Source organism: Culex pipiens, chromosome 2, assembly GCF_016801865.2.
Source record: "Culex pipiens pallens isolate TS chromosome 2, TS_CPP_V2, whole genome shotgun sequence".
Classification (NCBI taxonomy): Eukaryota; Metazoa; Arthropoda; class Insecta; order Diptera; family Culicidae; genus Culex; species Culex pipiens.
In genome coordinates this window covers 79,644,936-79,671,313 of record NC_068938.1, presented here as the reverse complement: position 1 = coordinate 79,671,313, position 26,378 = coordinate 79,644,936, and the positions used below count along the sequence as shown (strand labels likewise).

The 26,378-nt window shown below is 37.1% G+C and overlaps 1 long non-coding RNA gene and 1 pseudogene across 1 annotated transcript; one reads left to right on the top strand and one right to left on the bottom strand.

Annotated features, from left to right (window-relative positions):
• Positions 1-10,841: 10,841 nt before the first annotated feature.
• Positions 10,842-12,508, bottom strand: LOC120430410 (uncharacterized; annotated as a pseudogene).
• Positions 12,509-17,066: 4,558 nt separating this feature from the next.
• Positions 17,067-18,328, top strand: LOC128092979 (uncharacterized). Its single transcript, XR_008212146.1, has 3 exons — positions 17,067-17,428; positions 17,488-17,783; positions 17,843-18,328. It is a non-coding gene; the product is annotated as an uncharacterized LOC128092979 (long non-coding RNA).
• Positions 18,329-26,378: the final 8,050 nt, after the last annotated feature.

The window sequence follows — 26,378 nt, the reverse complement described above, 5'->3', positions numbered from 1 at the left end:
ATTCCGTACAAATCCGTATTATGCTAAAAATTCTGTACAAAAATTCCAGCCTGTTAAAAATCCGCGGAGAAGGTCGAAAATCCGTACGGTAAGGAAAAAATCCGTACAGCTGGTAGCCTTAATTATACCGACTTTTTTATAGGTCGGAAAACAAAACTTATTCCACAACAATTGAAATTAAAAAAATAGTATCAACAATCATGAAAAATAATTACAGTCCAGACTCGATTACCCGAAGCCTTGATTATCCGAAATTTAATTATCCGAAGGCTTATATGAGAATTGTTTTTGTGATTATGAATTTTCGTACTTTTAACATCACATTCGAGATCTAAAAAGTGCATTTTTCCAATATTTCATCACCGCCATCTTGGATTTTAAAACTCTAAATCACTTTAGAGAAGTTTAGAGGTTTTCTTAAGCTCAACAATCAAAAATAAGACAACGATAAACTTTTTTTTTGTGGTAAGGCTGGTTCAAATTTTATTTAAAGTTTTTGCCTCCCCTTCCTTCAAAGTTGGCCCAAAAAATCAGGGGGCAAAAAAAATATTTGTTCGAAAAACTTCAAAATTTCAATGGAAATTGAAGTGCAATCAGCTGAAATCAATTTAAAATGTATTCCCCTGCGTTTAGAATTATTTTAAACATGTTTGGGTTGATTTGAAAATGTTTTGAATGTTTGAAAGTTGTCGATTTTTATCCTCGCAAAATATTTTTTTTTTTTTGCTGACATTTTTGTTTTCGTCAAATCTTACATATTTTGAAAACTATTTATTGCAAAACAACTTAACTAGAGTAAAATGCATTTTAAAACACTTTTTCCCTGCAAATGTTGAAACTATGGCTTGTTATTTCAATATTTAATTTTTTTATTTTGTGAAATTTTGTCAAGGCCTTCGAATAATTGACTGGACTGTATTTTAAATTAAGGCCGTTGCAAATATTCAAGGGGGCAATAAAATAAAACAGATAATAAAATGAAATAACATCAGAATGAAAAAAGTGTTTGAAAATGCATTATACACCTGTCCAGTTGTTTTGAAATCATAAGTTTCCAAAATATTGAGAGAACTGACGACATTTTTTTGCGTTTCTGTACATTATAATTTCATAAAAATTCAAAATATGTTTAAAACAGCACAAACATGCTAAATATTATTTTCAGTTGATTAGACTTCAGCCCCCCCCCCCCTCCCCTACATAAACTTTCAAAATATTTGCAATGGCTTAATTAGAAAATAATTCAATAAACTCTAGGAAGAGACTCTCTCTCTAACATTTTTCGAGAACCAATTATCAATTATATAATAATTGACAATTTGCAAGTGGAACCGGTAAAGAGTTAAAAAAAATTAATGTAAATTGGAATGTTATGTTAAAATAGGAGATGTGAGTATTTTCTCAAAGTTCCAATGAGAAACCGTGTTTTGAATAACAAAAAATATGTAAAACAGTTTGAAAACACCGGTCGTTTAAGAATATTTAACTTTTAAAAATTGAGCAATATTGTAACTTTCTAGAAATTTTATGTTCCTTTGAATTTTTAAAACTTTAGGTGCATTTTTTTCACAAGGAAAACTAAATAATTTTTAAATATCATGATTTTTGAAAATTTGAAGTAACAATTAATCAATTAAACAAAATTGTGATAGACTCAAAAATGTGTCATAGTGTCATAGTTTGAGCATTGAGTCATTTCAACCCACTCGCCCCATCAGATTCTATTCTTCCCGATTCTTTCAATATTCACGGCTGTTGGTCCACACTATTTCAAAGACTTTGATCCGATCTCTCCGATTCGAGGCGTCGCCAGTGCATATCCCCGAAGAAATCCACGGTTGACTGGACCTGGGCTTCCTTTGCACGGGTCAGGTGTGATTCGCCTTCTGCCTGCTCTCTTCATCTCTGTCTATGTGTCGTGCCAAGCCAAGTCAAGCCAAGCAGAAACGACGTTCCGGGGGCCCCCGTGTGAAGGGCCATGTCAGAAATTCGAAACAATGGCATTATTTGCCTCTTTAGCATCATTCTTCGCACTTTTGCCAGCGGCCAGAGCAGACGGGTCTCTCGCTCGACATGCCCATGTCATTTCACTGTCGAACCGCCAAAGAAGCCCGGCTCCGCCATTGTTCCTGAGGATTGTGTCTTCGCTCCATGGGAGATATCATCTTGGGTCGGATCAGAACAGGGGAAGAAAGACATAATCTGTTGAGCTTTTTGGAAGAATCTGCTGTGGGAACTTTGTTGTAGGACAGTGAATCTGTTGAAGATTGCAGTTTTGGTTTGATATCTTAAGAAATTCTTACATAATCTTTTTTAAATTCTGCAATGGATTTTTTTAAAACTGTAGAACTAACTTCCTCTTTCTGATTTCTTTTTTTATTTGGATTGAGGTTAGGTCACAACTTTAAAACATTACATTAGACATTCAACTTCTGGCAATATTACAACGGTCACACGGCAGGAACAAACGAGAAAAGCCAATATTTGTCTAATAGCGGATCACCCATCTTAAACCACGGTGATATCAACTTTCCTTTCGATTTTCACCAAACCTCCATCAACTAAGTCACATAAATGAGCAAAACAGATTCACCGGTTTGCCTATGGTGAAATATTTTTTTTTTTTTTTTAATTTATATTTATTTTGATTTTCTCTTCCATGTACATTCATTCAGTTAAAATATTATTGAGTGTCCAATCACAATCGATGACTTTTCACCTCAATTTTAAATACAAGCAACTTTCATTTATTCATGAAATATTGTAGCTTACGCTATTCAGTGATTTCAAATGTAGGAGATCCTACATGTACAAAAGGGAAAAGGGATACCTTAAAACTAACTTACAAACTATATAAAGAGTGGATCAATGCAGCTGAAGACTGCAATGATTTTTGTCGAAATGCATCAATTATCTTATTGGACATAACATCCAAAGTGTCAACTTCGGCTAATTGATGAAGTTCACTGGTGCTGAACCAGGGAGGAAGTTTCAGAATCATTTTCAGAATTTTGTTCTGAATCCTCTGAAGTTTTTTCTTCCTGGTTAAGCAACAGCTTGTCCAGATCGGCACAGCATAAAGCATGGCAGGTCTGAAAATTTGTTTATAAATTAACAGTTTATTCTTGAGACAAAGTCTAGAATTCCTGTTTATAAGTGGATACAAACATTTAATATATTTGTTACATTTAACCTGGATACTTTCAATGTGATCCTTGTAAGTAAGGTTTTTGTCAAAAGCAAGTCCAAGATATTTCACTTGATCCTCCCACTTTAAATTTACCTCATTCATCTTTATAATGTGATGACTTTTTGGTTTAAGAAAATCTGCCCTTGGTTTGTGAGGGAAAATAATAAGTTGAGTTTTTGTAGCATTTGGAGTAATTTTCCATTTTTTTCAAATAAGAATTGAAAATATCCAAGCTTTTTTGTAATCTTCTTGTGATGACACGAAGGCTTCTACCTTTGGCGGAGATGCTTGTATCATCAGCAAAAAGTGATTTCTGACATCCTGGGGGCAAATCAGGCAAGTCAGAAGTAAAAATATTGTATTAAATTGGACCCAATGCTTCCTTGAGGGACGCCAGCACGTACAGGTAGTTTATCAGATTTGCTATTCTGATAACATACCTGCAGAGTACGATCCGTCAAATAATTTTGGATAATTTTCACGATATAAATCGGAAAATTAAACCTTTTTAATTTCGCAATCAAACCTTTATGCCAAACACTGTCAAATGCTTTTTCTATGTCTAGAAGAGCAGCGCCAGTAGAATAGCCCTCAGATTTGTTGCTTCGAATCAAATTTGAAACTCTCAACAACTGATGAGTAGTTGAATGCCCAAGGCGAAATCCAAACTGCTCATCAGCGAAAATTGAATTTTCATTAATGTGCGTCATCATTCTATTAAGAATTATTCTTTCGAATAATTTACTAATAGATGAAAGCAAACTAATGGGCCGATAGCTTGAGGCTTCAGCAGGATTTTTATCCGGTTTCAAAATCGGAACTACTTTGGCATTTTTCCAACTACTGGGAAAATATGCCAAATCAAAACATTTGTTGCAAATTTTGACCAAGCTACTTAAAGTTGCTTCAGGTAATTTTTTAATTAAAATGTAAAAAATGCCATCCTCACCAGGGGCTTTCATATTTTTAAATTTTTTGATAATAGATTTTATTTCACTCAGATCTGTATTAAAAACTTCATCTGATGAAAATTCTTGATCAACAATATTCTGAAATTCTATTGAAATTTGATCTTCAATAGGACTCAAAACATTTAAGTTGAAATTATGAGCACTCTCAAACTGCTGAGCAAGTTTTTGAGCTTTCTCCCCATTAGTTAATAGAATATTATCACCATCTTTTAAAGAAGGGATTGGTTTTTGAGGTTTCTTAAGAACCTTTGAAAGTTTCCAAAAAGGTTTGGAATAAGGTTTAATTTGTTCGACATCTCTTGCAAACTTTTCATTTCGCAGGAGAGTGAATCTATGGTCAATAACCTTTTGCAAATCTTTTTGAATTCGCTTCAGTGCAGGATCACGAGAACGTTGATACTGTCTTCGGCGAACATTTTTCAGACGAATCAAAAGCTGAAGATCGTCATCAATAATGGGAGAATCAAATTTGACTTGGACTTTAGGAATAGCAATATTCCTAGCATCCAAAATTGCATTAGTTAAAGATTCCAAGGCTGAATCAATATCAGCTTTGGTTTCTAAAACAAAATCATGATTTAAATTATTCTCAATATGATGCTGATACCTGTCCCAATTAGCTTTGTGGTAATTAAACACAGAACTATTGGGTCTGGTAACTGCTTCATGAGAAAGTGAAAAAGTTACTGGAAGGTGATCAGAATCAAAATCAGCATGAGTCACTAAAGGACCACAATACTGACTTTGATTTGTCAAAACCAAATCAATTGTTGATGGATTTCTAACAGAAGAAAAGCAAGTTGGCCCATTCGGGTATAAAACCGAATAAAGACCAGAAGTGCAATCTCTGAATAGAATTTTACCATTGGAATTTACTTTTGAATTATTCCAAGATTGGTGTTTGGCATTAAAATCACCGATGATCAAAAATCGAGATCTATGCCGAGTAAGTTTATTCAAATCCCCTTTGAAATAATTTTTATTTTCCCCAGTGCATTGGAAAGGCAAATATGCAGCTGCAATCATAATGTTCCCAAATGAAGTTTCAAGTTCAATGCCCAAACTTTCAATAACTTTTAACTTAAAGTCACGTAACGTGCTATAAGTCATACTACGGTGGATAACTATTGCAACTCCACCGCCATTTCGATTCATTCTGTTATTGGTTATAACTTTATAATCTGGATCACTTTTCAAATAAGTGCCAGTTTTTAAAAATGTTTCGGTTATAACAGCAACATGCACGTTATGAACTCGTAAAAAGTTGAAAAATTCATTTTCTTTCGCTTTTAAAGAGCGAGCATTAAAATTCAGAATATTGATGGAATTACTTAGATCCATGATTAAACTTCAGGGTAAGAACAACATCATTCGCAAATTTTAATCCAATCTGGATAGCTTCCATCATGGATGTAGCATTACTCATTGTTTGAATCAAACCAAACAGTGAGTTTTGCAAAAAAGTCATTTTTTCAAACGTAACATCGCCGAGATCAGAAGATCCCAAAGCGTTGCCAGCAGAAAAATTTTTAAATGAAATTTGAGGTACCTGCCCAATTTCAGGAATATTGGTAGAGGATTTAAAATTCGTGGATGAACCCGAACCCGAAACGACGTTGGCATAAGAAATACCATTAGTGTTACCTAACTTTTCCACGGTAGGGGTATTTCTAGCATTGTTCGAGTGAGACAGCACGAACGTTTGATTTAAAGATGCAGGTACAACCTGACTTTGAGAAAATTTCGGTTTGGATTTCGGCTGATGCTTAGCACGAGAATCCAAAACCTTTTTTCTGATGGGGCAATCCCAGAAATTTGATTTGTGATTTCCACCACAATTTGCGCATTTAAATTGGGTGACTTCTTTCACGGGACAATTGTCCTTGTCGTGAGAAGAATCCCCGCAAACCATGCATTTTGGAACCATGGCGCAATGATCAGTACCGTGACCGAATGCCTGGCAACGCCGGCACTGGGTCAGATTCTGGCCATTACCGCCATGTTTCTTAAAATGCTCCCACTTTACCCGTACATGGAACAAAAACTGTACTTTGTCCAAAAGTTTCAAATTGTTGATTTCATTTCTGTTGAAATGAATCAGATAAAATTGTGAAGTCAAACCAAAGCGAGAAATATTCCCGTTTTTCTTCATTGGTATTACTTGGGATGGGGTAAAGCCAAGCAACACCTTAAGTTCATTTTTGATCTCATCCACCGACAAGTCGTTGGAGAGACCTTTCAGGACCGCCTTGAATGGACGAGCATTCTTGGTCTCATACGTGTAGAAATTGTGTTTGTGGTTTTTCAAATAACCAACAAAAGTTTGGTGATCTTGTAAAGATTCCGTCAACAAGCGACATTCTCCTCTTCGACCAAGCTGGAACGAAACCTTCAAATTGCAAGTTTCCTTGCAATTCTTCAGTTGCGTTCGAAAGCTGGCCAAATCGGAGACGGAAGTCACTACAATTGGCGGAGCCTTTACTCGTTTCTCGACGGCAGAAGGCTCAGTACGAGGAGAAGGATCCTTGTCAACAGTTTCGGATAAAACACCGAAACTGTTTGCCAATGGAATTGGAGGATTAACCTCACATTCAGAATCAGAATCAGACCTCAAAAGAGGCTGTTTTCTTTTTCTGTTTCCGTTAGCCGGTTTAGCGTTCAAACGCTTCACCGACGTAACGATCAAATCTTCAGAAGATTTGCGTTTACCTTTGTTTTGACGCATTTTGCAAGCAAAGTTCTCTTAAAAAGATGGCTTCATTTGTAAAATACAACAAAATTTCAGGTGGGGTTAGTCTTGAAAAGACTGTTTAGAATTTTGAAAAGTAACTCAGGTAGTCTTTAAAAAGACTGTGAATTTTGTTTGAAATAACTCTGAGCTTAGGTAGTAAAAAATACCGCAGCTCTAGTGTCCGTTCACCTCGAAGGTTCGCAAGACACTAAATATGGTGAAATATGATTCCTCGCTGGGAACGACGAGAGCAAACCGATCGATGATGGTCGGCTGGAAAGGAAAACAGTTGTTCCTGTGTTTTCAGGGGGACCTCAAAAAGGATAAACAAAACGTTAGGTTTTTGGGAAATTTGAGATTATTGTGGTGCGGAGGAGGCGAAAACAAAACATCTCAAATGGCACAAACAAAACGAACAGGAATGGAACTGTACTGCGTGGTTTTCAACTATGTGATTCTTATAATTTTGATCATGTAATAATCAATTAATTTTAAACAAAAACATATTTACCATCTGCAGATTTTTAAGACAATTTGGTATAAGACTTTCTTTTTTTCCGAAATTACTACGAGAACGTGAGTAAGTTATTCAAATGACTAAAAAATCATAAACGTAATTTCAATTTTTTTTTTAAGATGTATAAATTTAACAATTGAAAACCAATTTGTAAACTAACCATTTTCAAGTATCAATCTTAAGCGAAAGTTAACGAAAGTTGAGGATAGGTAACTATACAGCAATTCCATTTGAAAAGAGCCTAAACCGAAAAAAAAGTTCTCCGATCGGGTTCAAAATTTTTCTGGGGGATCCTTGGCCAAAATAATTAGATTTAGTTTTAGTGAAAAAAGTTGTTTTTTTGCCGATATCGTAATTTTTCTGTTTTTGCGCGTGGCGCGTCGAAAAACTCAGCTTTTATTTTCAAAAAATCATATCTCGGAAACCTACGGTTCGACATCGCCAATTTTTTGATTTTTTATGTGAAATTTTCCGAGGAAACCAATAAAATTATTTTTAGACATGGGCTCTTTGGTCCAGACAAGGTCAAAACGCCATTTTAAGTTTTCATACGACTTTTTCAAATGTTAAGCTAGATTTTTGAAACTTCTTACTATTTTTCTCAAATAGCCAAACTAATCACCTTTCTTTTGCGTCTAAGACAGCTAAAATCGGATGAAATGACGCGGAGATATGATATTTTGAAAAAAAGTGGTTTTTGCGAAAAATGACGAAAATTGCCATTTTTCGAACCATTTTATTACGATGTAGGTCGCCCTAATGGCCAAACAAAAAAATACAAGTCTAATTAATTTGGCCAAGGAACCCCCAGAAAAATTTTGAGCCCGATCGGAGAACCTTTTTTCGGTTCAGGCTCTTTTCAAATGGAATTGCTGTATATACGAAATAATAATGACAAATAGTAGGTTCTTGAATTATTTATCAACCATAAAATATGCATTTTTCATAACGAAAATTGTTCGAAAAAGACGAAAAAAGACTCGATTATTCGAAGGCCTTGGCAAAATTTAACTTCGGATAATCGAAACTTCGGATAATGGAATCACGAAAAAACAAATTGCGTTATCTTATTTTTGATTGTTGAGCTTTAGTATGACCCTTAAACTACTCTAAAGTGATTTAGAATTTTTAAATCCAAGTTGCGGCCAAAATTTCGATGGTAAAATAAAGATTTTTTTTTGAAATTTTACGGGCAATCAAACATAAAAATTTGACTCAAATGGGGCACAGAACTCGAATTTGATGTTTAAAGTAAGAAAATAAAAAATCGAAAAAATCTGTTTTGTTCGTGATTTGATTATCCGAAGTCCCCTACAAACCTTCGGATAATCGAACTTCGGATAATCGAAACTTCGGATAATCGAGGATTCGAGTAATCGAGTCTGGACCGTTGCTTATCGTTATCTGTTGTTATGCTAAATGGTTCAAATTTTCTTGAGAACAGGAAGGAAAAAGTACCCGCATAAACGAGAACCTTAAAAAAACTTTTTGTTAAATAGTTTTGTCACCATTTCAGAGATCGTAACCACAATTTGAAAAATGGTAGCAAAACCTTAAAAATACCATTTCGGAAATGGTACCCAACCATTTTTCTTAAAGTTCGACCATCTGAATTGAGGGTGGTTAGCAACGGTAACCTTAAAAATCCCCGAACAACGTTTCGTCAGATTACCATTTGTGTAATGGTAAAAATAAAGTTAATTTTCGCGAAAAAGCGACCTTTTTCTCTCGGTTTTTACTGCTTGAGAAATGGTTTTAAAAAAGTATTTAAAGGTTTTTCTTACAAATTTTAACCTTGCGTCTACTATTTTAGAAAGGGTTTGTAAATGGTTTTTTAGGGTTTTTCTTGCTATTTTTACCTAGCGCTACTATTTTGGAAATAGTTTTCATATGGTTATTTAAAGTTTATCCTACATTTTTTCCCAGTTTCACTATTTGAGAAATAGTTTTCAAATGGTAAATTAAAGTTTATCATACAAATTTACTACTTTTTGAGAAATAGTTTTGAAATGGTTTTTAAAAGTTTTTCTTACATTTTTTACCTACCTATTTTTTACAGAATTGTTCACTTTTTGACGGATGGTTCACAACAATAATATTTGAACTTTAGCGGCGATGTCGATTCTGTTTAGTTGATCATACTGCCAAAATCGTCCAAACCTGGAAAAGTAAGAAGAAAAAAATCACAAAGTATCATGTTGAATATAATATTCAAATATCATATGTACTTATCTGATTATTCAGAATGATTGATGCCAATTGTTTGTTTGCTTGGTCGCATCCTCGGCGGAACAATATTGTCGGCCGCCTGCCGGCAAAATCTTCAGCACCAGTTGTTCCGTTTTTATCAAGTTCTCCACGGCGCTGAAATGATCAACAAGAAAAATATAAACAAAGTATTTGGTAAATCAAATGATTTGTTTGAAAATTATACCTGCGCACAAAACGTAAACAACAACAAGCCGCACAAACGTTTCACATCAGACTGTTTTTGCCTGCGCAGTGCGCTTGCCTGCGAAAGAGCAGGTAACGGAGCATAGCGAGAGAAGAGAAAAGAGAGAGCGCGTAAGGCAAATTTAATTTTGCGTTGAATCCAAAATGTTGTTAACTACTAAATTGATTTAGAAGTACAAATATTGCCTAAAGAATTGAAATTGATAAACAATAATTTAAGACATGAGATTCTGCAATCTGCATTCAAAGGAAGGCGAGCCCTTGCGTTTGTGAAAAGTGCGCTTCCTTTGATGGTTGGCGTAAATTATGCGAAACCAAGAATAACGGAGGTTCTGAAACTCAATTTCGTAGGAGTAAACGCCCTATTTGTATAAAATATCACACTACACCCTTACCAAAAATCATGATTTTTCGAGTTCCAAATCCCACTTTTCATACGATTTTTTTAGTTCAACCCATATAACCATTTTTATGGTTGTAGTACCTGAACTCAAAAAATCGTATGAAAAGTGGGATTTGGAACTCAAAAAATCATGATTTTTGGTAAGGGTGTACACCTCCACATCATCGATTCCGTTGATGCTAGAGAACCGAACCGTAATTCCGCTGGTCAATCTAACCGATCTGACACTGTGCAATCAGCAGCTCTAACCCAGTCACGAAATATTCTAGCAGAGCTGGTTCTATCAGAATCCTGCTAGAACGGTGAAACATTTCTGCAAGAATGCTCTAAGAATATCCAGCTCTCTAAGAATTCTGCTAGAATCTTGCTAGAACATCGTGACTGGGAAGAAGGGGTGCCTTTGCGAATATCGTCTTTCGATGGCAGAGAGCAGTCCAAACGAATTTACTAACTTCCGCTCATCATACTCGGAACATTCGGTCATCTGGGGCGAATCGGGACTAGAGTCCGAACCCAGCGCTGCCATAGTGATACAATCACTTGCGAAAACACCGCTGTTATTGTTTCGCGAGTCCAAGGCGAAACAGCTGAAACACTTACCGCCGGATCCTGCGACTTAATCTCGCCGGCTTCTTTTCATCCACCTCGTTCTCTTCACTACGGCGACAGGAAGTCCTTCTGGAACATTCAAATCGTCATCATCCTTACCTTTGTAGTCTTCCACTTGGATGATCTCGTACAGATCGAGGCAGAAAAAAGTCCTCATGTCGGTGATCTGCAGCAGAACACGACGCGAAACGTCCAGATTAAACATCAGTCCACCTTGGTACTCGTCAGCGGCGCTCACATAACCCAGTCAGATTTCCAGCCGGTTCTGCGGAATGAGCTTTGGCGCGGACGGATCAAAGTTCTTCCGCCCCATCTCTATTATCTTCAACACTTTCATAATTCGCTGGAAGAAAATGTTGTAGAACTGGATGTGTGCAGACTTCTGCTAGTTCCGTTTGTACATGAACCAGATAGTGAACGTGTGTACGTCATCGGCGCGGTCAACTCGTCCGACGCTCGCCGCGCACCGCCATAATCCTTCTTGTTGACCTTTTCCATCTCCTGCTCCTTCAAGTCCATTGTGTTCAATCGAAGCGAGGAAATCTTCATCTGCAGACTCTTGTCCGGGTTCTTTTCCAAGTACTCATCCACCAAGGGTCGCGACGTGTTGGAAACGTCCGCCCACGAGGGTTCCAAAATTCCGTTGATCAAATCCACACAGAATCGGAACCGCTCCTCGACGTCACCCACCAACCCCTCAAAGATGGCCATAATCGTCTTCACGTTGCCCTCGCCAAGATCGCCGCAAGCCAACATTTCCGCCAGCACCTTCTTCAAGTTCTCCCGACCGACCTCGTCACCCAGATCATACGACGCCACAATCTCCAGCAGCACCTGCATCATCGACTGGAAGTACACTTCTGCAGCTTGTCCGTCGTCATCGACGGATTGTACGCCAGCTGCCGGATGTAGTTGCACAGCGTCGGCGTGTCCACAAAGCTGCAACAGAGCAACGTTATTGTAACAGTTTAGATAGATTCCCTGGAAAACTCACGTCTTAATGTAGTTGCAAAACGCCGTCAGGTCCACCATGTACGCGTCCAGCTCGTCCGACTCGGTGTGGTGGAGGAACTCGAGCAGCGCGTGCCAGCAGATGGCCGTCTAGATGGTGAGGTTCTTCAGCGGGATCGTTTTGTCCTCCTCGCGCAACCCGAGCATCGTTGTGGCATCGTTGATGCCGTATTTACTGCGAGAAAATTGCTTACTTAAACAAAACCTACCTTTTACAGATGTTTTGAGATACTCACGTAAAGATCTCTCCAGCGCAAGATTGGCCGTCTTCGCAAACCGTTCCATCTCCTTCTCTCCCGCGTCGATTTTGAGCGTCTTCACGAACGCCACATAATTCTTCTGGTACGACTCGAACCACTGCGGAATGAGCACGTTCTTGACGACCCGCTGCTCCTTATCCGAGTGGTCGTTCAGACCCTGCTCAAGGAAGGTCAACCGCTGGGACACTTTGTACTGGTTGACCGGGTAGCTGCTCATCTGGATGTACGTGTGCCGCCGGACGCGTTCGTCAACGTCCCAAAGGCGCCCGAGGATGTACGGAATTGTCCGGTATTTGCGACCCAGCGACGTTATGACCGCTTGACGGACAATCGGCGACACCATGTGGAATATGTATATGCAGAAGACATCGTCTTCCGGATCTTCCGGGCTTTGCAAACGTTGCAGGGTCAACACGGCTTGGACGCGAACCGACAGGGTCATGTCCCGCATTCGTTCCAGATGGTACTTTAGAATCCGATCGCAGATGTCATCGTCCAGCGGTGAGAAAAAAAAATGCGTGCCATAGGGAGCAAGTTCCGGAAAAAGTGAAGTTCGGAACTCCATTATCTACATTTCCGACTACTTTGGACTGGCTGGCAGAAGAAACGCCGTAAAGAACGGTGAGCGGAGTTCCTGAACCTGCTGGCCGCCCTTTTTCCGCTATTCTTCACTTATCAATCGCACGCGGCGGAATCGCACGAAGGTGGACCCTACCGTCCCGGTGAATGATTTCCAACGTCTTGGAAACCACCCTGCAGCTCAACCTGAGGCAACTAGTAAATCATGGTAACCTACGTCACGTCGGATTTCGGCTGCTTAATTAGCAAACTAAGCAGAGATTTAGTGATAAGATTGTATTTGATTTATGATTAAATATACATTAAAAGTTAGTAGTGTGTGCAAGTTAAAACTAAACTCTTCCGGGATTATACCCTTACTAACGCTAGCCGCGTCTAGCTCTTCTTCTGTTGTTCATTCTCGCCTCGTCATGCGATCGGCAACCCTTGCCGGAACCATCATACGCGGCGGCTCGTTGGCCACTTGCATTCGAAATTTGGGTCAACCTGATCTAGCTGGAACGTTAAATAACGCGAGAACGGCCTTCGTTGGCTTTCCTCTTCGTTGCAGTCGAACTCGTTCCACGCGAATTGTTGATCTGTCTTTCCGGATCAAACTTCGCCGAGCAGCCAAATACAGATCGAACAGTTTGAACTTTGGCCTACTGTGAATTGAAGCAAGCTTTAGTAGCCAAACTTGACAAATGATCCCATGTTAGGTCGTCGTAGTCAGTATAGGTGGAATCCGTATCCGCAAAATCTGCCTCTGAGAAGCCACCATTGCTGGCAGGTACACTCTTGGCGATCCGCATTTATCGTGGGCAGAAAATCGCCAGAACCTAAGATGCATAGAAAACAATACAGCACAGCATTTATAAACTTTATTTCAAAAATCTTCAACCTACCTTCAAGTGGATAAATAATTTTGCCCTCCAGCTGCTCCCTGCACCTTCGCCTCTTAATTGCCTCCGCATCGAGCGTCCCCAAGACCACGATTATTTTCCGTCCGCCTGCCCTTGTTCACCCTCGCACCATCACACGCCTGGCAGGAACTATTATGCGCTTTTGTTCGAACATTGGGCCTACCGAATCTGCTGGATACTCCTTGGCCGCAGCATTTCCGCGAGCACGGCCCCACCGCATTTTTTTTTTGTTCCTCGACGTTACGGTGCGTTGCCCCTAATTGATTCGCCATCAACGGACACCAGTTTTGGTTCTTTTCCAATTTACACAACTTCATCAAACAGCTGACTTTGTTGTGACGTTCAAAACAAAAATAATTTTTAAGCGCGCGAAATAAAACAAAGCAACATTGAAAAATTACTGTGCTGCCAACTTCGCTGTCAAGCATATCTGTAAGACGAGGGGCAAACCGATGCGATTCACATTGGTTTTTTGCGGGTTTTTGAAAAAAAATTGTTTTGCTAGACGGCAGAAAATTTAACCTCAATATGTTTCGTGTACGTACAAGCAATACATGCGCACGTAGATAACTCTATTAGTCTTTAGTTTTGTCCATCCGCTCGGATGTATGTTTAAAAATATTTTAAATCAAATTTGCTCTTTGTTTTGTGAAAATAAAAAAAAAACAAATCGTAACTATTTTTTAAATAATTATTTTATGTTTTTATATGGTACTTAGGTATCGAGATGAACTATTTGAACTTTAAAATAATCTTATGATATACGATAACCATTTCAGAAAACATAATTAAATAGTTTTACAAAGTCGTCAAGGAAAAAAATCACCATTTCAAACTTTAAAATAATTCTATTACTTATGGTAACCATTTGACAAAAAGTCCATCAAGGTCCGCAATTTGAACCATTTGAACTTTAAAATTACCTTATGATTTAGGGTAACCATTTGAGAAAACATCCGCAAATAGTTTTTTAAAGTTATCAAGAAAATTGTTGACCATTATGAACATTAAAATAACTCTATTACGTATGGTAACCATTTAACAAATAGTTGTCGAGGTCCGCCAAATAACATTATTACAAATGGTGACTATATCTCATAAGGTTATTTTAAGTTCCTCACCACAATCGATATAGTTTTCGTTTATCCGGGTAGGCTTTGCAAAGTAGGTCAAAAATAAGGTCATCTAAACTACGTTGGTACACTTTTTTTGTTATTCGTCTAACGTATAAATTAGTGACATAATATTTGAAACCAAAAAACAACTGAAAAATTGAAATCATTAAAAATCTATTTTTAAAGTCATATGTGCAAATTGTTTACAGTAAAAATTAATAAACCAAATAATTTCACAGTAAACATTTGAATATAGCAATTAAAATGACCATTATTTAAGACGAGATCACATTATATAAGAATTGATCATGCCTTCCTCACTTGATCAGAAATGAGTCATTTTACCTTAAAGCGGTTTTTTACATAAATTGAAATTAAATAATTTTTAAGAAAGTGTTTATTTTACTCCAATTGTGGCGTCAGGATATTCGTGGGATTTAATTTTTCCGTGGTACAAAAAATAGCTCTGAAAGCCTTGAGAAACTTATTGTTCAATTTTTTAGTGTTCCTGGCCAATTTTTTTTATGTGTCGCTACCGTGAATTGAAGCAATTCGAGACTCAGCACTCATAAGTTTATTGTTTTTTAACTGCAAAAAAAAAATTACGCACTCGAAATTATTTTTTCTGATCATGGTCATATTCGGAGGGACTAGATTCTTAATTTCTTTTGATATGAAATTCAATAAAATTTAAAAGAAAAAAAATGCCACACAGCGATTTTTTTAGTTTTATTTGTCGAATTTTTAAAAAGCAGTTAAATTAATTAGAATACGCATGCCCTACATTTCGTTTCAAATAATAACTTTTTTGGAAATTAGGAAAAGATTTTTGTGTGTCAAGTTCAAATTTAATTATGATTTGTATCACGGTGTATTTTTTCGAAACCTCAAAGATAAAAAATTCGGTATGTCTGATATTTGGCACCGTGAAAGAAGGGCTCTTTCCCGACATTTTGCGGGGTATACCGAAATATTTCGTCGGGGGGTCTAGAACAACTTTTTTTTTTGAAGATTATTTTTCGATTTTATGGGATATTTGTTCAAAAAAATCACAGAAAATCGGTGCATTCATGTTGGTATCACTCAAATTTCTTATGAATATGCCTTGGGGACTCTAACCAACTATATTTGACCACCTCCAATAAAAAAAATCGAACCAAACTTACCAGATTTCTAGCTTTCTTTGTAATTACCCCAAAATCCAAGCTGGAAACCCCGATACGACCGAAAGTAAATCTTTTCTTTGTACAATTTGTCATGAAATTGCAGCAACACATTGCCCGGATACAAATTTGAGCATTAAACAATGCAAAACATAGATTATTTATTTAATAAGCTGTTTATTACCCAATAGGTTCCGAAAATTATTTTTTCAATCCTCTGCCACATCACACTATTACATTTTAAAACATTTTAAAATCAATCACATTGTAGAGAACAGTTTTCTGAACAAGTTCCATAAAAAAGAATCAATTTTGGTTCAATATAAGCAGAGATATGTCCAATTTTCTGAAATAAATAGTGTCTTTCTCCATTTAATTACCTTTCACATGATGGGCACTGCCTACTAAAATATTTTTTATGACGATAATATTTTATTGAAACATAAAAATTACAACAAGTTTTGACGAAATTCATGAAAATAATTCTATAGCATTCATTACAAAATTCAGTCGGCAGTACCCCACCCCCCCCCCCCCCTATTTGGTAATAAACAGCTTATTAAATAAATAATCTATGTTTTGCATTGTTTAATGCTCAAATTTGTATCCGGGCAATGTGTTGCTGCAATTTCATGACAAATTGTACAAAGAAAAGATTTACTTTCGGTCGTATCGGGGTTTCCAGCTTGGATTTTGGGGTAATTACAAAGAAAGCTAGAAATCTGGTAAGTTTGGTTCGATTTTTTTATTGGAGGTCAAATATTGGTCAAATATAGTTGGTTAGAGTCCCCAAGGCATATTCATAAGAAATTTGAGTGATATCAACATGAATGCACCGATTTTCTGTGATTTTTTTGAACAAATATCCCATAAAATCGAAAAAAAAATCTTCAAAAAAAAAAGTTGTTCTAGACCCCCCGACGAAATATTTCGGTATACCCCGCAAAATGTCGGGAAAGAGCCCTTCTTTCACGGTGCCAAATATCAGACATACCGATTTTTTTATCATTAGTTTGTTCTAAAAAACACACCGTGTGTATAGTTTATTTAATGATGATTTGTATACACACAAAAAAATATTACCGTAATGCCAAAAGTAACTTATTTTTGTTTTAAAAAGTTGCTAAAATTAGCTTGAGGGAAAGTTTTTTTCTTGTTTAAAATATGAAAACTTTTACTGGTAAAGTTTTTGAAAATCTCCCTACTAACTGATTTAAAAGTCTTAACTTTTAATACGACTGTAGAATTTCTTTCATTTTGACGTTCTCGTGTAACCGTGTACGACTAAGTTCCAAATGTAAACAAACGCTTTGGTGGGTCCGGTGGTGCTGGTGATTCTAGGACGCAAAGCAAAGCTAACGGTGGCAGCAGCCAGGAATCGGACGCGGAAACCTTCGTGAGCCAAACAGCAGCAGCGGAACGCATTCGAAGGGGGGTGGTGCGGGTTCGGGACGAGGTGAAGTGCTCAAAGAGGACAAGGCGAGCTTCCTGCAGGAACTGCAGCTGTTCCACGACCGGAATGGGTAAGAAGAAAGCTTGGGTGTTTTGTGGGGCTTGTGATTGATTTTGTTTGTTTTTTTAGGATAGGATGTGGATTCGCACCGGTTGTATTCGGTGGTGGTGGCCCGGGATTGGTGATTGAAGGTCAATTCCCGCGAGGACTGTAAACAGATCATCGAGGAGATGGCGCTGCCGAAGACTTGCGTGAACAACGAGATTGCGTTGAAGTAGATAAACATCCGGTTTTTGGACAAGTACGAGACAGGTGATTTTCACGGTGAGGAGAAGGAGCCGACGAAGAGGAGGACGTCGAGAAGCGGGATAATCGGAGGTAACCAGAGCGGATGTTGCACTCGGTGCCGGCGGTTTACAACACCTGTGAGTATTGGGAATGTGTACAGTGGTTTGCCAACTTCACTTACTTCCATCTCTTTTAGCAAATAACCATCCACAAATGCTCATCTCGCGATGGCGCAGCACCAGCCGAATGAACCCTGGACAGCGTGCCGAAAAAATCTGTGTCATTCTCGAAGGAGGATGAAGTGCTCGAAATCGAATTCCGTTCCGAGGGCCTCATCAACCCAATCTTCCGGATGCGCTTCCAGAATCGGGAACGCCCCGTTCAGGCACTTCACTTTCCAGCCAGTAAAAGTCGATCACCCTTGCCGAATCTACAGCCAACTTCTCCAAACCTGTCCTGATGAAGGCCGGCAACGTGACCATCCTGTTCTCTACTTTGCTGTCGCGCGTCGAAACGTCCGTCTGGAACCGTCCAGCTTGGGGTCTTCGGAAGTGACCGGTGGCGTACCCTAAGAATCGGTACAGCTTGGACTCGGATTTTGGCCAGAAGCGTTAAATACAATAACAAAATGTCTTATTTAACATACTGTTTAAAACTTTTAAAAATAAATATAAAATCAAGCCTAGAATCAAGCACATTTTTCTGAAATTAACACTGTAGTATTAAATGTTGTTTATTCTTGCTATAAAAGGTTTCTTTTCCAATTAAAAGTAAAACACTTTTATCGATACAACGATTTTGTTCCATAAATGCATGGTAGTATCAAAAACTTTCCAACTTTTAAATTGAAAAGTTTGAACTTTCTACGAATATTCACCAACGCGAACTTTTAATCCAACGAGCGATCTTTTTAAATTCAGAGTATTTTTTCTTTGTGTGTATAAAGAATAAAGCATAAACAGCAGTTTCTGTGATTTAAACATAACAACATAAGTTTTTCAAAGTTATTTTTTAAATTTTTCAAGACTCGCGAAATTTCCATGAAATTTGCAATTTTTTAAGCGTGAAAGATCACTAAGACTAATAATTACATAAAATGTTCACCTTGAATCAAAATTTGCGCCAATATTTTTTAACGGTCTTTTCAAGATAAAATAAATGCTGTAAAAATGTTAAAAAGGTTTTCGGTAGTTCCACTATTTCCAGCAATAAATTTTAATATTGGTTAAAAAATATTATCTTCAAAGTTTCAACAATACACTGGGTTTAAAAGTGCATTTTACACAAGTTCAGTTGTTTTGCAATCGTTAGTTTTCAAAAAAATGTAAGATTTGAAGAAAACAAAAATTTAAGCGAAACAAAATTTTGCAGTACTCTACATCGAAAATTAAAAAAAAACTAAATATTTTTGATTAAACTCAAACAAGCAAAAAATGATTCTAAACGCAGAGAAATGCATTTTAAATTCATTTTAACAAATTGCACTTAAATGTTCATTGTCATTTTGAATTTAAAAAAATAAAAATATGTTTTTGCCCCCTAAAAGCTACAAGTAAAGAATGTTTTTTTTTTTTTATTTCTTCAGATTATCATGAGAAATGGTATTTCAAAGTTGTGTCAATGTTATTATAACAACACACGAATCAACATAAAGGCAAATGTTTCTTCCCAATACGCACTTCCAACTTCTTCACAATAGGGTCGCCTCCCGCTGTTCATTCTGGAAAGGAAGCTATAAAATGATTGCTTCATTCCAGCGTGGCACGTGACCATTTCGGTTATGTTAATATCAAAACAAATTACTCGCCGAGTTTTTCGCTTCTCATCGAAAAGACGAAACACATGAAAAAAAAACTTCCCCCAAAAGTCAGCCCCTGTGGATGTGGTGAAGAGTTTTTTTTTCTCGTTTTCAATGTTCCTTCAACGTAATGTCACAAATTTGAAGATTATTTTCATTGTCGGGGCGTTGCGGAGTGAATTGCCCACGTGTGTCGTCCTCGGTCGGCGTCGCTCACGAACGTTGGCGGGCGTTGATTATTATTGACTTCATTTAGCACGACGCGCTTTTCCCACAGCGAAGGAGCCGGTGAATGAAGGTAGGGGACGTTCGGAGATGACGTAAACTGGTCACAATATGTTTCGAAATTATAAGAATATGTCTACTTGTAGTAAATCATGATCAAACTTAAAAAAAGGCAAAAAGTCCATTCCATAGCATCGTCACTTGGATGGTACTTCATTAAATTTTTTGAAGGACTGATCGAGGAGTGTGTGCTAATGTGAATCTTGTAAAACGACAATTATGACCGAAAGCTCATCCTTCCAGCGATTATGCAAAATACTACGTAATTTAAGAATCACCCCCAGCTTACACCGGTGAAGAAATCATCCCCCGGGAGTGGCGAAGTCCCCGCACGCGCCAGACGGATTGGAATCGGTGATCACTCTCGGGTATTCAGGCAACTAGGCCAGCCCGGCAGTGAAGGCGGTCGCACTTTAAGCGACAATTAACTCCCACACGTGGCACAACGGACTCCGTCGTCAGTGGCTGCAACAGTAGAAGTTTTGCATTGAGTCAAGTCGGCGGCAAAGGAAGGCAATTTGAATTGTGGAGTGGCGTGCAGAAGAGGACCATTTATGGCAGACGATGCTGACGGCGATGTCGCACGGCGGATGCCGCTTTGAATAATGAGTTTACTTCAAATTGTTGATTAGTCATTTTGTAGTTGCAGTTGTCAAGGATTTGATGACAGCATTAATGTTACAATGTTAGAGATTTATTTATGGTGGCTTTAAAAATCATTGGGAGTAAAAAATTATCCTTCATTGTTCTTTGATAGCTTGAAAAAGTCAGGTAACAATACTTTCAAATGTTAAACAAGTGATTCTATTACGAATTTAAAAAAAATCCAGATAAAGGTTTACCATAACTTTGAACCTACTTATTTATGTATTCTTTTTATCTCTTTCACCCCTTACATAAACGCACTTAGAACCAGCACCAGTTGTAACCATAAATTATGAGTAAATTGAATTTGAAGAAAAAGTGTCCATTTTTCATCCCTCTTTCTTGGCTTGGAAAACGAGAAATGGTTGTTGGCGACAGCGACAAAACGAATGCGTTTCGTGCCATCTCGAACTCCAAAGTGCCGCCACGTCAAGATGCTGGCTCCGGGGCGCGATTTTCCAAACCCAACAATACACATTTTAACCGTTTGCTGAAGGGAGCATAAATCACAGAGAAATTGTTGGTGGAAAACTGGCGGTCATGACGATAATTTTCTAGGTGTGATTATTTTTGTTTGGATATCATTTGCTTTCACATTTTTTAGAAGCAATATTTTTGTATTTTTTTTATTTTTGAATAAATTTGCAAAAAAAATACCTTTTAGTACTTATTTTTGATGCTGAAAACACCAAGTACAACTCGTCTAGACTAGCTACCTCAACTTCGTTCTGAAAAGTCGATCTGTTCTGCGCTCAACAGTGGTTAAATTGTCGGTGTTCTGCTCAAAGCATGTACTTAAGGGGGTCCAATTTAGCCATTCTTTTGTTTTCGTCCGCGCCCCTTGGCACCCAGAAACAAAACAGAAAGAAAAGCCTACATACTATACCCCTTAATGGCGCGCGCACTCATCAAGCCAAAATCCCAGCCAGCGAAAACGAACGAGAAGAGAAGTTATGAGGGATGCTTTTAACTTTAATTATATATTATTTGAATCTCTCTTCAGCATGTAACTTAATACAAGGTTGAAGGGAGGGGAGCGCGCACTTTGAAACAAAGACACAACAACAACCAGTAACTGCAGTAATAATAACAGCAAACGAAACGCCCCTAGACCGTGGCTTCGGTCGAGGAAGTCAAAGGCCTCCCTGCCGCCAGGAACCTCCAAACCAATCGACAACAAACAGCATCCGCCACCGCACGATGGAGGAACGTTGGGTGAATTTGAAGGTTTTGATGAAAAAAATAACTTCCTGATTTCTTTTAATTCTTGTTGTTCATTCCTTCTTATTCCTTATTCCTTATTCCTTATTCCTTATTCCTTATTCCTTATTCCTTATTCCTTATTCCTTATTCCTTATTCCTTATTCCTTATTCCTTATTCCTTATTCCTTATTCCTTATTCCTTATTCCTTATTCCTCATTCCTTATTCCTTATTCCTTATTCCTTATTCCTTATTCCTTATTCCTTATTCCTTATTCCTTATTCCTTATTCCTTATTCCTTATTCCTTATTCCTTATTCCTTATTCCTTACTCGTTTTACGCAGTTTTTGTTTATTTTTTTTTATTTTTTTTAAATTTAATTTTTAATATTCTTAAGTTTGAAATTTTGAAAAATAAACTTTTTCTAGCTATTTTCACATTTTTCCACTCCGTCTTGCAAATCCACACCCTCTCGCAGCATCTCAAAAGGGCACCAACCGACGAAAAATACAACAAACCCTGCGCGCCGACAAGATGACGGTTCACAAATCGGGCCTATAAATAGTGGAAAATTGGTACTAATTTATGAAATGTACTTTAAAAGCTTTTTTTTCTATTTTCTCTTCCTATGAGTGCGACTGCTCCTCGCAGCAAGACTTATTTTGGTCGTTCTTTGCTGTGCTTATGAAAGAAATCCGCATCTTTGGTGAACATTTTATATAATTTTTCTCATTTTTATTTTTATAAACACAAAAACAGGTTACAGAGAAAAAATAATAGCTTAAGTTTGATGTAGAACGTTGTTTTGGAAACAACATATTATTAAGATTCATATTTAAAAGCTTGAATATTTTTCATAGAAATATGGAAACAATACCGTAAAGGGGGACAATAATGCCTTACAAAAAAAAAATCTGAAGAAAAATTTCATTCACAATTGTGCTCTCTTTTTTGTTTATTCAAGGTCAAATATCAAAACGCGTTTTCTCGGAACGTCAAAGCAACGTGCGACAAGATAGTACGGCAGCGTCGATTTAACAGTTGAGAGGTGAAATAAACTTCAAGTCTCACGTGCAGCAGTTCCAAATAAATCAATTTTCGCTGTTGTGTCCCCACCATTCTTCCTTAATCCAACTTGCAAACTTGTTTCGAAGTGACAAATATGTTCCTGTTCGTTGCTGTTGCTGCTTAATCCAGCTGCCACACCTTGACTTCCTGTTTTTGATGAATACCAAAACTAAGCGGTAGCAAATTTAAAATTGCATCGAATGTGACACAACGCTTCGCGATGTTTTAACGACTTTTTTTTTGCATAATTAAGGCTAATGAGGGATAATATTAATTTAATTATTTGCAGTAAGTCTGCTAGTTCAACACAACTAAAATAATTCAGGCTTTTAACCTCTTCTGCCCCTAAGTTTGTTCAAGTGGGCGAAGATTAATTGAATTTTAAGCTGTATCATGCCTGGCTAAAGCTTTGAGCCAAATTGTTAAGCTAAAACATATTGGTTTAGAATTCGTGCCACCTTTTAAAAAAAAAAATTCTTTCAATTTTAATTGATAAGGAGAGAAACTGATGGATGCAATTGAAGTTCTTTCAACCTCAAAACTTTTTACTTTTGAGGACACTATATGTTTTGAACTGTGACTAAAACATACCCCATGATTTCAACTGACTTGATCCTCAAAGTGTCTGGTGGTGAGAAATGAGTCTAGGAGATGAAAGTAAGTAAGTAAAGAAAGATTTTAAATTTGATGATACGCAAGACCTTTGGAAAAAAAACATGCTGACTGGAGAACTTGAAAGAGCGTATATAATTAGCGTAGATCATCGCGCGCATTTCTTTCCACTTCCCTCTATCATCACCACATTCGATTGCCTATCGACGACTACGCAAAAGTCCAATAGAAAATCCATTAGGGTGCCTCCTCCGTCGTCGCTAGATATCCTATGTTTGCTCGAGCCGCAGTGAGTGTGTCTAAATTCAATTTGTGAGACTGAGTGCTGCTAATCATTCTGCTTCATCTTCGTCTTGTTCTAGCCGAGGCCATTCAAATCCTCCTGGTCTGTAGATAGTGTGTTTCGAGTTTCGAGTGTTCAAATATCCAGCATATAGACTTGACGAAACATGCTTTTTTTTCGCGCTCTCACTCACAACTTAAGGCCGGGTTGTATTGATCTCAGGGTTCATAAATACGGTTGGGTTCGAGTTAATTGAATTAACCCTAATGCACACTATCTGCCGACAGTGCTGGATCATCGTTGAAATTCTGAAGAGGAGAGGGTGAGAGTTGGACACTTGTTTTTAAAATTAACTTGAATAATAACACTACTTTGATGGTCCTTTTCTGCTCCACCTTACTTCGAAAATAATGAATTATTTTAATCTAGGAGAAATTTTTAAATGTTTTGGCAGGTTGAACACTCGCTCCTAACTCCATCTAATTTGCTGATTTCCACTAGTCAAACAACTTTTTATGTTAAAGTATTGATAGAAACTTACTTGCTTACTTCCTCTTGAACAATTGATTACTCGATTTCAGTTGAAAAAACGCATTAATGAGCTGTAATTGAACGTAAAAGTGCTAACGTTAGATGCACGATGAAATTAGATTCTGTTCCCGTGTAATAAAACTCAAAAGGTAGTTTTATTTTATTTGCACGGTTTGTTCTAGAAGGCGTATCGAGTTGACTCGATTTTGCTGAAACTTTCAGCGTTTGTTTGCCTACACACCAAATTTGTTTCGCAGAAATTTAGTAAAGTTTCAATAAATTTTCTTCAACCGAAATTGCAGTAATCGTTTCAGCAATTCAAATTTTACTGAATTCTCAGTCAATTGATAGTTCGATGCCTATTTGCTCTCCTGTACTAAGCTTGCTGGGATTTCAATCTAGTTAGCATAAGCGAGCACAGAGGCATCGGTTTGTCATGTCCGATTGTTTTGCTAAAAATTATGTAACATTCGTTTGTCATTCTGACAGATCATTTACTGAAGATTCAGCAATCGTTTTTTTTTTCAGTTATCATGTTTTGATAATTTTGATTGGGTAATTCTCTACTCACACGAAATCGGGAAAAGTTGCCCCGACCCCTCTTCGATTTGCGAGATACTTTGTTCTAAGGGGTAACTTTTGTCCCTGATCACGACTCCGAGGTCCGTTTTTTGATATCTTGTGATGGAGAGGCGGTACGATCCTTTCATTTTTCAACATGTGAAAAAGAGGTGTTTTTCAATAATTTGCAGCCTGAAACGGTGATGAGATAGAAATTTGATGTTAAAGGCACTTTTATGTAAAATTGGACGCCTGATTTGATAAAAAATGATGATAAAAAATTGGCAACATGTCATTTTAAGGGAAATTTAATGTTCTTTTTGAATCTACATTAACCCAGAAAGGTATTTTTTTCATTTAGAACATTTTTTTTCATTTTAAAATTTAGTGTTTTTTCTTTTTTTACAGGGTTATTTTTTAGAGTGTAACAATGTTCTACAAAGTTGTAGAGCAGACAATTACAAAAAAAATTGATATACAAACATAAGGGGCTTGCTTATAACCATCACGAGTTATCGCGATTTTACGAAAAAAGTTTTTAAAAAAGTCAGCTTTTGCGTTTCATTTTGTTTCGTTGTCCGTGTCTGTCGCGGGTGACGATGAACGGCCATGATAAAGGGCAACCAACTTTTTCAAAACTTTTTTCCGTAAAATCGCGATAACTCGTGATGGTTACAAGCAAACCCTTTATGTTTATATATCATTTTTTTTTGGAATTGTCTGCTATACAACTTTGTAGAACATTGTTACACTCTAAAAAATAACCCTTCAAAGTAAGAAAAAACACGAAATTTTAAAATAAAAAAAAATGTTCCAAATGAAAAAAATGACCCTTCTGGGTCAATTTAGATTCGAAAAGTAAATTAAATTTCCTTTAAAATGACATGTTCCAAAAAAATTTACAGTCGAGTAACGGAAAATGGCAGAGTTTTTAAAACTTTTTTAGTGTTTTTTTTTCGATGAAAAATAAGTTTTTTCGGAATTCTGAGTACGCCATCAAATCGGGCGTCTAATTTTACATAAAAGTCCCTTTGACACCAAATTTCTATCTCATCACCGTTTCAAGCTGAAAATTATCGAAAAACACCTCTTTTTTCACATGTTAAAAATTGAAGGGGTCGTACCGCCCCTCCGTCACGAGGTGATCAGGGACAAAAGTTACCCCTTAGGACAAAGTTTCACGCAAATCGAAGAGGGGTCGGGGCAATTTTTCCCGATTTCGTGTGAGTAGGTAAAGAATTACCCAAATACAAAAATTAAAATTAAATAACAATACCTACTACGTACAGAACTGCTCTCATCCCCACTGAGAATTTTTGCTCGAGCCTCGACTCGATTCAGGCTCGATCTTGAGCCAGATCGACTCGAGGCTCGAGCCAAAATTCTCAGTGGGTCTTAACAGCTTTTTTATTTTCTAGTAGGTACAAATGTCTCAGAAACTAATGGCACTATTTTCAATGAAACGTTTGTAAAATTTTTTGATCGGTTCAAAAATGTTTTTTTATTGATTTTGGAACCAACTCTAACATTTAAAAAAGGCGTGAAATTTAATAAATAAAAATTAACTTTTCGAAATGTGAGTCATTTTTTATCTTTGAAAATCGAACTAATAGTTTCCGAGAAAGATGTTGAAATAATATACTTTTTGAATAACACTGAGATAAACTATTTTTTCACTTTAAGAGGCTCTACCTATACCAATGAGCAGAACGATGAATAATTTCATAAAAAGACAAAAAGAAAAATC